The following is a 12,436-nucleotide window of genomic DNA, read 5'->3' on the forward strand; positions in this document are numbered from 1 at the left end:
GGACTCCAAACGAGCTACGAGATCAAATGTTTCACCAAAATCAACTCCTTCGATTTGAGCATACATGTAGGCTACAAATCGAGCATTTTTTTTTAGTTACATTTCCTTTCTCATCATATTTTTTTTTTTTTGTAAATATCCATTTTGTACAAACGATATTGACTTTTGATGGTCTTGGAATGAGCTCCCAAACCTTATTTCTTTCTAACTGATGTAGTTCCTCCTACATAGCCTTTATTCATCGTTTGTCTTTCAGAGCCTTAGTAACACTTGTAGGTTCTACTATAGATGTAAAGCAGACAATGGCAATCATCTTGGCATAGTTAGGTCCATTTTTCTTTCTAATAGTAATGCTACTATTAAGTTCACCGACAATACTGCTAGCTAGATGATTTTAAAGTATATGAGTAGAAAGAGCAAATTGCTGAGTATCTGAGCAGTTACTCATTGAAGGAATTGTATTGCTAAGTTTCGAACATTCTTCTGTTCTGCACTGCTGATTACTTTCTACACCATAAAAAAGTTTCAGACGAGTCTATAAATAGGATCTTTCTCAGAAATAGGATTATTACGTACTGGTACTTCAGAATAGGTCGTTTGATTCTTAGTAGGTCGCACTACTTCATCATCTGATTGATTTCATTAACAAATATATTCAAAATCATGTAGTCGAACGTCTGATTCTTAGTAGGTTGCACCTCCATTATCATTTGATTTGAGAGATGTTTTTGTTTACTTACCTATAGGGCGTTTTGAACAAATATTATTAACTGCCTATTTTAAGAGTGGCAAGCCATGAATAACAACAACTTTCTGAGTCTTAGTGAGCTTGGACATACTCATGTGCCCAAGACATTTGTGCCATAACATTCTTTCATCTGACCTAATAGATTACATTTCAGATCCTTACTATTTTTATCCCAATGGTAGAAGTTATCAGAAAGTTGAGAGCCTGTCATTACAATTCTCCTCTTTGCATTCGACACTTCGCATCCATCTTTAGAGAAGTTTACCATAAATCCTTGATTACACAACTGACTAATACTGATCAAGTTAGCTGATAATCCTTCTACTAGATGAACCTCGTTGAGATTTGGAGCACCAGTTCTGCTAATATTCCCTTTACCAACTAAATTACCTTCCACGCCATCTTCAAAAGTTACTCGACAAGTCCTGCATTCTTTTAGTTCAACAAAAAGAACAGAGTTAACTATCATATGTCTCGAGCATCCAATGTCAAATTACCAGTCTTTTGAATTCGGCATATGAATAGATGTGAATGCTACACTGCATTTGAGAATTTCTTTCACTCTCCATTCCATTTTTTTGGAATCAGGTCTACGAGATATACCTCTCATCCTATGCTAATCTGTACTACAGAAACCAAATAGTATGGCAATATGGTCTGATATGGCCAGGCTTTCCATAGCAGTGGCAAACCCACTTCTAAGACATATTTGTTCCTTTCTTCATATCCAGTGATCGAAGATTCAGGAATATCATCTTTAGTCTGTTGGTTAGTAGCTCGAATAAATACAGTTGATTTTCCTTCAGATGAAAAATTAGCTCTTGAATAACCAAGACTTTCTGGATCATTCTTTATTTTTCCTTTACTTAGGATATTAGCAAGACTAAGAGTTTCGAGAGATAGCATTCTGACCGAATTTTACATTTTCTTATACTCACTTCAAACATTTTAGAACTCAGTTTTTAGAGTGTAAATTGATGTCATCAGGCGATGATTATCTTCGAAAAGAGTTAAAAAAAAATGTTCTCAATTTTGTTTTAGGAGTTCTTGGTCTTCTTTCCATAGATATAATAGTTCTTAAAAGTCGGAAGGAGAAAATCTTGGCTCTTTATCCATAGGATTTTGAGTTAATTCATTATTTGAGTCTATGTTTAAATCATCTGGAGTAGCACACACAATGTTATCTCAGTCTTATTGTTTTTCTTCTATTTCACAATTGATTAATGCTCTTCCATAGCTCTCACTATCACTGTTTGAGGTTGTTTCTTCGTCTGATAAAGTAATAGTAGGACTCTTCTTCTTTCTTTTAAAGAACCTAGCACACTCTACTTGAAAGTGCTTGAAGCCTTCACATTCGTAACATTTGATGCTTTTGTTAACTTTATAAACTTGTGAAGCGCAGTTGCGATCATTTTCTCTTCATCGTGATGTAGAAAATGCATTAGATGATCCTAAGTTGGAGAAATTAGAATTGTTGGGATATCTGTTAAACTAATTCCCACTTAATCCAGATTTCTTATTGAACTTGTTCTTGAATTTGGTAAAGTGCCAAGACAGTAATGTAATAACTCCTACAAGATATTAATATGGAAGAGATTTTTGACTAAGTTTTGCAGACTCTAATGCAACAACTTCTACAAGATTTTCATATGAAAGAGATTTTTGACTAAGTTTTGCAGACTCCTCACCTATCCTTGAAAAGCAATACTCCCTTTCTTCTTCAGGCCATGGTCATCGAATGATAACTCAAAGGTTCGTAGAGAACCAAACAACTCATCTAGTTTCATAGTGGTAATGTCATTGGCTTCTTCGATGGCAGCTTATTTCATATTAAATTTGGCTAGAAGAGATCTCAAAACTTTTTGAACCAACTTTGAGTTAGAATTTTTTTCTCCAACAGCGAAAGACTCATTTTCCCAATCTAGTATACAAATATTGAAATTTGCAACAGTTTCTTCTTCTGGCATCTTAAGAGCTTCAAACCTTGAGGTCAAAATCCAAACCCTAGATACTTTGACTTTTGAGGTCCTTTCGTAGGCAACCTCAAGAATGTTCCATGCTTCCTTAGCAGAGGTACATGTGTTGATTAGTTTAAAAACGTTTTGATCCACCCCATTGTATAAGATAATGCACACGAGTTCCCAAGAGACGCTTCATCCTCTTTTTCGGTCCAAGTAATTTCAAGTTTCAAAATTTCCTTACAAGTTACACCCAGCACATGATATTAACTACACTTGATATTTATGGAATGTCATGTAATAACTTACATAAAGAAGTTTAAGACATGTCCATGAAATCTCAACTTTTTTAACAAGTTGTTAGACATTTTTCCTTTAAAATGTTGGTAAATATAGTTTTGTACTCGGAAAATTTCAAACGGAACATCATAAAATTAGAAGTTCCATATTATTTCAACCAAAATACAAATAGATATGTAAAACAAAATCAACCAATATTTTAAAATAGAAAAAAATTTCAAAGGAAATTGTTGACATTTAATTCACATTACGTATGAAAGTTGTTAAAATTATTTCTATTTTTACTAAATGAAAACAAATTCATGCATGGTGTTGTGTTTAGTTTACGGAAATCTATACTATTTTTAAATAAATGAAACATATTAATGAATGGATGGGATTAATTTAATTTTTAGTATTTAAACCATCGAAAATTGTAGAATTTCTACAACCCAAACTTAACAAAACAATAGTTTCAAAATTTGCATATCTTAAGAATATGGCTTCTTTCCGTATCATTTGCTTTGCTCTTATATTTGCAGGTTCGTTTCCTTTAATTTCTTCCACAAATACAATATTATCATGTGTTAAAAAATCAAAAATCATCAGACATATTAGATTGCTAATTTGTATAGTTATGTTTTTATGCTTTTGTATAGTTGCATTGATCTTAGTGCCTCAAGATGTCTCAGCTGCCAAAAGATGTCAAGACGTTTTGTATAACACTGGGTGCTCTCTCAATGATTGTGGGAAGAAATGTTGGAAGAAGCATCATACTGTTTCACATCAATGCATTCCAACTAATCCTTCTCAAACCATATATGCGTGTTATTGTTTCTTTGATTGTGGTGATCAAAAGAATTGATCTGCATGCTGACATCTCCCAATTTTATGTAATGTACTTTGTCACTTAAACATACAAATAATATCACACATCTTTTCTAATCTTCGACTGTGCTTCAACAATTTAATGTCTTGAATACAAGATTCCATGAACTAAAATTCTTTCAACATTATTGTCATGGATTAGCTTTCCTATGAACAACTTCAAAATTTACGACTTTGTAGCAACCCTAATATTGTCGTTCCAAATTAATTACGAAATCCCTCCAACTATAAATATATCGCAACGCCATTGTTTTTAAGTATCTTCAATAAACTAATTTTTTGTAAAATAACCTATAATGTCGAATAAGAACAAAAAAAATGATACAAAAATGGCGGAGAAAAATTTGTCATCGTCCACGAACTTTCTTCAAATAAAGTAAAGTTTATAATTCAATGAACTCAACAACTATTAATTACTACTAAAATATTGCAATAGCAATAAGCCTGAGGTCAAATCAGATGAAGCTAAAGATAGTATTTCTCAATGTAAAATTTGCCTATCAAAAGCAATAAAAATGGGGGGTTTTGTTTTGTTGACAATAAAATTAAATTGCATGAAATTTAAGAAGTGCAAAAAAGTAGGATAGATGGGTAAGTAATCAAGATATGCTGGTTTTAGACAAATGGAGTCACTCAATGGCATTAAGATCATCTAAAATTATTATCTATAACCTAAATACTTTGTTTATGCATATTCCAATTGATAGGAACCGTGATTAATTATCATAAGTATCAAGTTAGCTAGAATAATAAGTCTAACCCACAGTAGACCCGCATTAAGTTCTTAGGTGATGCTAGGATGAGCATTTAGATTCCATCCTCAAACCAAGTATCACCTTTTGCTTTTAAAGGAAGCATTTGCTAATCTTTTCTTTCTTTGGAATTTGTCGTTTTCTTTTTAGGTAGCATTTTTTTTTTTGGTTGGGCTCTTCCTATTCTAGGATTCAGCTAGTAAACTTGATAGGAAGGTTGGCCTTTCGAGGTACAACAAATGAATTTAAGTATGAGTGTCACACCCCCCCGAACTATCTGCTACCTTAGACCGAAAGATGGCGTGAAGCCGACGAACAACACTTTTCTGTACCTGTATCTGTTGACTCTGCTTAAAACTTTCATGTGATGAACTTGCCAATCTAGTATATAAACTATTATACATGCAACAAAACACAGCGGATCCTAAGCTAGTCAAACACAGCTAGTCAAACAGATACATGAAGTGTACCTCAAAATTTACCGATTTCACGAGTAAACCTAAAGACACCTTAATCAAAATATAACCAACAAAATTTACACAACTACAGCTCCTAAAACTTATACAAACTGTGGAGTATCTATAACATACAAGGGTGTATATACATCATAACACAACATAATCTATGCCCAACTGAAAACACGTACTGGTATTCGATAACGGAGCTTCAGCAGACTAAGGCAGTCTATCAGGCACGGTAACTCGATCTCTATCTGAAAAATGGGTAAAACATTTTGGAAAGGGTGAGCTATGAAGCTCAGTGAGTGAGTCAGTTTAAAACTATGAATTTAAAGATAAGAGCACGTAGAAACTTTACACATATAAGTCTGTTTATACAAGTCATAAATGTAAACGTGTAGTAGTAAGAATAGCATCCTTAAATACTAAGCATGTTTATCATTGAAATATAGCAAGGCATATCAAGTATATCGAAGAATTTTAACTAACATGACAAATCTACGTTGTGTAGGCTACACCCAGTACAACAACGTTTACAAGCTCTACGATGTAGTGGGGCTCGCCCAACACTCTCATCGTCTTTGTCGTAGTGGGGTCCATCCAGCACTCACGACAGCATCATTGTTAAACAGAGTACACTCAACGTCAACAACGGAATCTAAATAGTGTGCACACAGTAATCTCTAGCCTCAGGCTCAAGATCTCAGTCATGTAGTTAATGAAAATTTGATAAATCATCTAAAAATATTATAACATGCCTGCTTATAAATTTTACACAAAGCTCGAACTTTGCTCAGCTCTTTCGTGGAAAACTGTAGTTCTTAAAACAAAACTTCTTACTAATTCATGCTTTGCTTAAAACATTGTGGTTTAAATACTTTCCAAACATTTAATATCTACGTGCTAGCATAAATTTCTTTAAGAAATCTAGTCTCCAAATGTATACTTGAAAATAGTCATGAAATTCAAATACCATTCATAGCTTCGTAAGTAAACATTTATCGCATTCAATCATAATAACAGTTATGGAAAATATTTCAAAGTTGGTTTTGTCACTCACCGTCTTGGGCTAGATCCTTGGTCTATAAGCTCGGTTTAATTCTTCTCGGTCTGCCAACAACCCAACCGAGTATTAAAACTCTAAACATTCTGGTTTCCTAAACATATACATAACATGTCGCACCAAAGATGACGCTCATGAAAACAAAACTTAAGAAATAAAATCCTATTTCAACAACTCTTTGAAATTTCAAGATTTCTAAGATAAATTTCAAATGACTATAACTTTCTCAATACTTAACCAAAATGAGTGTTCTTTATATCAAAATCTTCATTTTGAGATTCTCTAAAACTTACTTGAAGACATGTAAATCTGATTCCCTGTGTATAAACTCAGATAACCCTCGAAACAGAACCACTTCCAGAATCGCGCACACACGACCTCTTTAATTTGGCCCTACAATTTAACTGATTTTTAGTAGTTTTTGGTTCACGATTTCTTCATGAAAGTTGTAGTAAATTGAATAAGCTTTCCCACCATACCAAATAGAGATTCTAACTCTACCGGTACACTCTGAAATATAAGAAAAACCAGAGACCTCCTGATTTCGAATGAAAACCAACTACCCTGTTTTCTTCATCAAAAAGCACCCAATGAATATCCGAATTTGCTCCAACTTTCTTCATAACGTTTGTTTGAAAATGAGTTAACTTTCAGCAAATGTAAACCTCATCTCTTAATTCTTTTTGAAGAGCTCAAACCTAATTAAAAACCAGTGATGTGTAGAATGAACCAAAATTCAGCCATGGATATACTTTGTTTGAGTTATCCTCCTCTTCTTCAACCTCAAAATTCTAGTAAAATTCCTCTTCTTCTTCTAAAATCTCTCTTAAATGTTCTCTGTAAATTGAAGAAGGAAAAGAATGGAAGTTGGATGAGATTTTATCTTCAAAATGCTTGGCGGTGAAGGGAAGAGAAGAAGAAGAAGAAAAGAAAAAATGAAATTTTCTTCTCTTTTTTTTCTTTTTATCCTCTCATTCTTTCTTTTCTTTAATTTATTTAGTAAAACCATTTAATATATAAATATATATATATATATATATATATATATTTACACTTAATTTCTATTTTTTTTTCTTTTTTTTCCACATTTAAAGAAATTAAACCAAGAAAATATCGGCTTTACAATGAGTACTCTTTTCTAAAGGATCATAGGTTTATTGTGACACTTAGCAAAGAATTAAAAAATGAATGAGATGATAAGAGAAAAAGTTTTTAAAATGACAAGAAAACTGTGAATGCTTCTTTTCTTAATTAAAATCAAGCAAGATAAGCTAGCACGAGTATGTCATCGACTATCATAATAAATCACCAAGCAAACATGAAAGAACATGTGTGTAATTTTTCTTTCTTTTCCATCCAATCAAATATTCATTTCAATTATGCTTTCCATTCATGCATTCGTTCATTTTTATAAATCCACAAAACCCAAACCCAAGCTCATATGCTCGAAGGGCTATCTACGCATGTAGGAGTCAAGTGGAAATGAAAGGCTTAATTCATTATATGTAAAGCCACAACTTTTAAAATTTGGCCAAAATTTCAAAATAACTCTACAACCCCCAACTTTAAAAGCATACTTATTCCTCGAAGCATAAGATCAAAAATCAAACGTACGAGGACAAAATAGGGGAATAATAAAACTCCTCTTAACTTTGGGCGATTACTTGTTTGTTTGAGCTCGACTTTCGAAGCAGAAGCATAGATTTTCTTTTTTATTTTAAGTATTTATCTTATAAATCAAAATACATTCAAAATTCTCTACGTCTATTTGAAAACAATAAAACTAAATTGGAATGCTTAAAAATACTTGAAAGTAAGAACAAAAAAAAAAAAAAAAAAAGCCAAAAAGTAAGGGGTAAGACCTGATGGATGGATAGGGACATAGGTATCAAGACAAAATTCAATCCTACCCATTTTAGGGTTAGTAGATACGTTGTTGCCTTAAGGACTGAATCCAAGTCTTGAATAAGTGTCCCCCACCCTCTTGTTGGCCGGAAAGGGATTCAGTTTGTAGGTTGGACCTAAAACCAATTGTTCAGTAGTAGATCAGTGGGACTTAAGGAACAAGCTGTATTATTGGAAATAAAACAATGTTATTCATAGAAAATGAGACATGCGCAACGGAAAAGATCGAAATTCTACTATAATTACAGCATTATATAGTAAGGGGACAGAATTAGTTAACGAATGTTGATTTGCTCGGTCTAAAAGGGTTTAGCTAGTTAATCTTGGATTTTTGGAGTCCATGATCTATAGGTCCATTAGCTTTTCTTGCTAGCTCATATGGAATTTACTTGGAACAGTCTGTTGGAATAATTCGAATTGGTCGAATTAGGTACAGAGAAAGAAACGGACGAAAATATGTGATATAGTCATCGATTGTAGAGCTTTATGTTTAAATGTGATTTAAATATTAAAAATATGAATACATATTCGTTGTAATACATTAGCTAAAGCAACATAGTCATCTTAATAGACTACCTATAATACTTCCGTACAAGCCTTGATCCACCTTTTTACCCAAATCATCCTTCAAAACCTTGAAATGAGTTGCAATAGAAGTTCTCTTGGCCTTGGCTCGATAAAGAGCAAGTTTATTTATTAAAATTTTAAGCATATTTTTCTTGAGAAAGAAAAACTTCGAATTCACATTAATGAATTTGAAACCCAAGAAATAAGATTAACTTTCCTACCATACTTATTTCAAACTCTATCTTCACTATCTCGACGAATGTTAATATCATAGAATCTGGTTGCCGTATAAAGATAATGTCATCCACGTATACTTGTGCAACTAAAAATCATGATAATATTTCTTGATAAACATTATTTTATCAGTGCCTCCTTGAGTAAAACCTTGTCTTAGAAGAAATACTAACAATCTTTCATACCAAGCCCAAGGGGTCTGCTTGAGACCTTATATAATGCCTTGTCTAATTTATAAACATGACTTGGATTGACAGGATCTTCAAATCCTTTCGGTTGAGCTACATAGACTTCTTCAAATATATACCCATCTAGAAACGCACTTTTAACATCCATTTGATGCATGTTAATCTTTCAAAAACATGCAAGACCTAGTATGAGTCGAATGGGCTCCAAACAAGCTACGAGATCAAATGTTTCACCAAAATCAACTCCTTCGATTTGAGCATACCTGTAGGCTACAAATCGAGCTTATTTTTTAGTTACACTACCTTTCTCATCAGTTTGTTTGTTAAATATCCATTTTGTATAAACAATATTGACATTTGATGGTCTTGGAATGAGCTCCCAAACCTTATTTCTTTCGAACTGATGTAGTTCTTCCTACATAGCCTTTATCCATCGTTTGTCTTTCAGAGCCTTAGTAACACTTGTAGGCTCTACTATAGATGTAAAGCTAGTTAGGTCCATTTTTCTTTCTAATAGTAATGCTACTATTAACTTCACCGACAATACTGCTAGCTAGATGATTTTTAAGTATATGAGTAGAAAGAGCAAATTGCTGAGTATCTGAGCAGTTACTCATTGAAGGAACTGTATTGCTAAGTTTTGAACATTCTTCTGTTCTGCACTGCTGATTACTTCCTACACCATAAAAAAGTTTCAGACAAGTCTATAAATAGGATCTTTCTAAAAAATAGGATTATTACGTACTGATACTTCAGAATAGGTCGTTTGATTCTTAATAGGTTGCACTACTTCATCATCTGATTGATTTCATTAACAAATATCTTCAAAATCATGTAGTCGAACATCCGATTCTTAGTAGGTTGCACCTTCATGATCATTTGACTTGAGAGATGTTTTTGTTTACTTACGTGTAGGGCGTTTTGAACAAATATTATTAACTGCCTATTTTATGAGTGGCAAGCCATGAATAGCAACAACTTTCTGAGTCTTACAGAGCTTGGACATACTCATGTGCCCAAGACATTTGTGCCATAACATTCTTTCATCCGACCTAATAGATTACATTTCAAATCCTTACTATTTTTATCCCAATGGTAGAAATTATCAGAAAGTTGAGAGCCTGTCATTACAATTCTCCTCTTTGCATTCGACACTTCGCATCCATCTTTAGAGAAGTTTACCACAAATCCTTAATTACACAACTGACTAATACTGATCAAGTTAGCTGATAATCCTTCTACTAGATGAACATCGTTGAGATTTGGAGCACCAGTTCTGCTAATATTCCCTTTACCAGCTACATTACCTTCCACACCATCTTTAAAAGTTACTCGACAAGTCCTGCATTCTTTTAGTTCAACAAAAAGAACAGTGTTAACAGTCATATGTCTCAAGCATCCACTGTCAAATTACCAGTCTTTTGAATTCGACATATGAATAAATGTGAATGCTACACTGCATTTGAGAATTTCTTTCACTCTCCATTCCATTTTTTTGGAACCAGGTCTACGAGATATACCCCTCATCCTATGCTAATCAGTACTACAGAAACCAAATAGTTTATGGCAATATGGTCTGATATGGCAAGGCTTTCCACAGTAGTGGCAAACCCACTTCTAAGACATATTTGTTCCTTTCTTCATATCGAGTGTTCGAAGATTCAGGAATATCATCTTCAGTCTGTTGGTTAGTAGCTCGAACAAATACAGTTGATTTTCCTTTCGATGAAAAATTAGCTCTTGAATAACCAAGGCCTTCTCGATCATTCCTTACTTTTCCTTTACTGAGAATATTATCAAAACTAAGAGTTCCGAGAGATAGCATCCTGACCGAATTTTACATTTTCTTATACTCACTTCAAACATTTTAGAGCCCAGTTTTTATAGTGTAAATTGATGTCATTAGGCGATGATTATCTTCGAAAAGAGTTAAAAAAAATGTTGCCGATGTTGTTTTAAGAGTTCTTGGTTTTCATTCCATAGATATAATAGTTCTTAAAAGTCGGAAGGAGAAAATCTTGGCTCTTTATCCATAGGATTTTGAGTTAATTCATTATTTGAGTCTATGTTTAAATCATCTGGAGTAGGACACACAATGTTATCACAGTCTTATTGTTTTTGTTCTATTTCACAATGGATCAATGCTCTTCCATAGCTCTCACTTTCACTATCTGAGGTTGTTTCTTCGTCTGATAAAGTAATAGTAGGACTCTTCTTCTTTCTTTTAAGGAACCTAGCACACTCTACTTGAAAGTGCTTGAAGTCTTCACATTCGTAACATTTGATGCTTTTGTTAACTTTATCAACTTGTGAAGCGCCGTTGCGATCATTTTCTCTCCATCGTGATGTACAGAATGCATTAGATGATCCTACGCTGGAGAAATTAGAATTGTTGGGATATTTGTTAAACTAATTTCCACTTAATCCAGATTTCTTATGGAACTTGTTATTGAATTTGGTAAAGTGCCAAGACAGTAATGCAATAACTTCTACAAGATTTTCATATGGAAGAGATTTTTGACTAAGTTTTGCAGACTCTAATGCAACAACTTCTACAATATTTTCATATGAAAGAGATTTTTTACTAAGTTTTGCAGACTCCTCACTTATCCTTGAAAAGCAATACTCCCTTTCTTTTTTTCATGCCATGATCATCGAATGATAACTCAAAGGTTCGTAGAGAACCAAACAACTCATCTAGTTTCATAGTGGTAATGTCATTGGCTTCTTCGATGCCAGTTTATTTCATATTAAATCTGGCTAGAAGAGATCTCAAAACTTTTTTGAACCAACTTTGAGTTAGAGTTTTTTTCTCCAACAACGAAAGACTCATTTTCCAAATCTAGTATACAAATATTGAATTTTGCAACCGTTTCTTCTTCTGACATCTTAAGAGCTTCAAACCTTGAGGTCAAAATCCAAATCCTAGATACTTTGACTTTTGAGGTCCTTTCGTAGGCAACCTCAAGAATGTTCCATGCTTCCTTAGCAGAGGTACGTGTGTTGATTAGTTTAAAAACATTTTGATCCACCCCATCGTATAAGGTAATGCACACGAGTTCCCAAGAGACGCTTCATCCTCTTCCTCGATCCAAGTAATTTCAGGTTTCAAAATTTCGTTACAAGTTACATCCTAGGTAGATGGTGGTCCCCATCTAGTGGTTACAGCCTTCTAGCACATGATATTAACTACACTTTGATATTTATGGAATGTCTTGTAATAACCTACATAAAAAAGTTTAAGACATGTCCATGAAATCTCAACTTTTTTAACAAGTTGTTAGAGATTTTTTCTTTAAAATGTTGGTACATATAGTTTTGTACTCGGAAAATTTCAAACGGAACCTCATAAAATTAGAAGTTCCATATTATTTCAGCCAAAATACAAATAGATAT

General features: G+C 33.3%; 1 long non-coding RNA gene across 1 annotated transcript; it reads left to right on the forward strand.

The window, feature by feature from the left end:
- Positions 1-3,444: 3,444 nt before the first annotated feature.
- Positions 3,445-3,932, forward strand: LOC127150511 (uncharacterized). The gene is made up of 2 exons (XR_007822894.1): positions 3,445-3,527; positions 3,645-3,932. It is a non-coding gene; the product is annotated as an uncharacterized LOC127150511 (long non-coding RNA).
- The last annotated feature ends 8,504 nt before the right edge of the window (positions 3,933-12,436 follow it).

The sequence above is a fragment of the Cucumis melo genome, chromosome 8 (genome assembly GCF_025177605.1).
Source record: "Cucumis melo cultivar AY chromosome 8, USDA_Cmelo_AY_1.0, whole genome shotgun sequence".
Classification (NCBI taxonomy): domain Eukaryota; kingdom Viridiplantae; phylum Streptophyta; class Magnoliopsida; order Cucurbitales; family Cucurbitaceae; genus Cucumis; species Cucumis melo.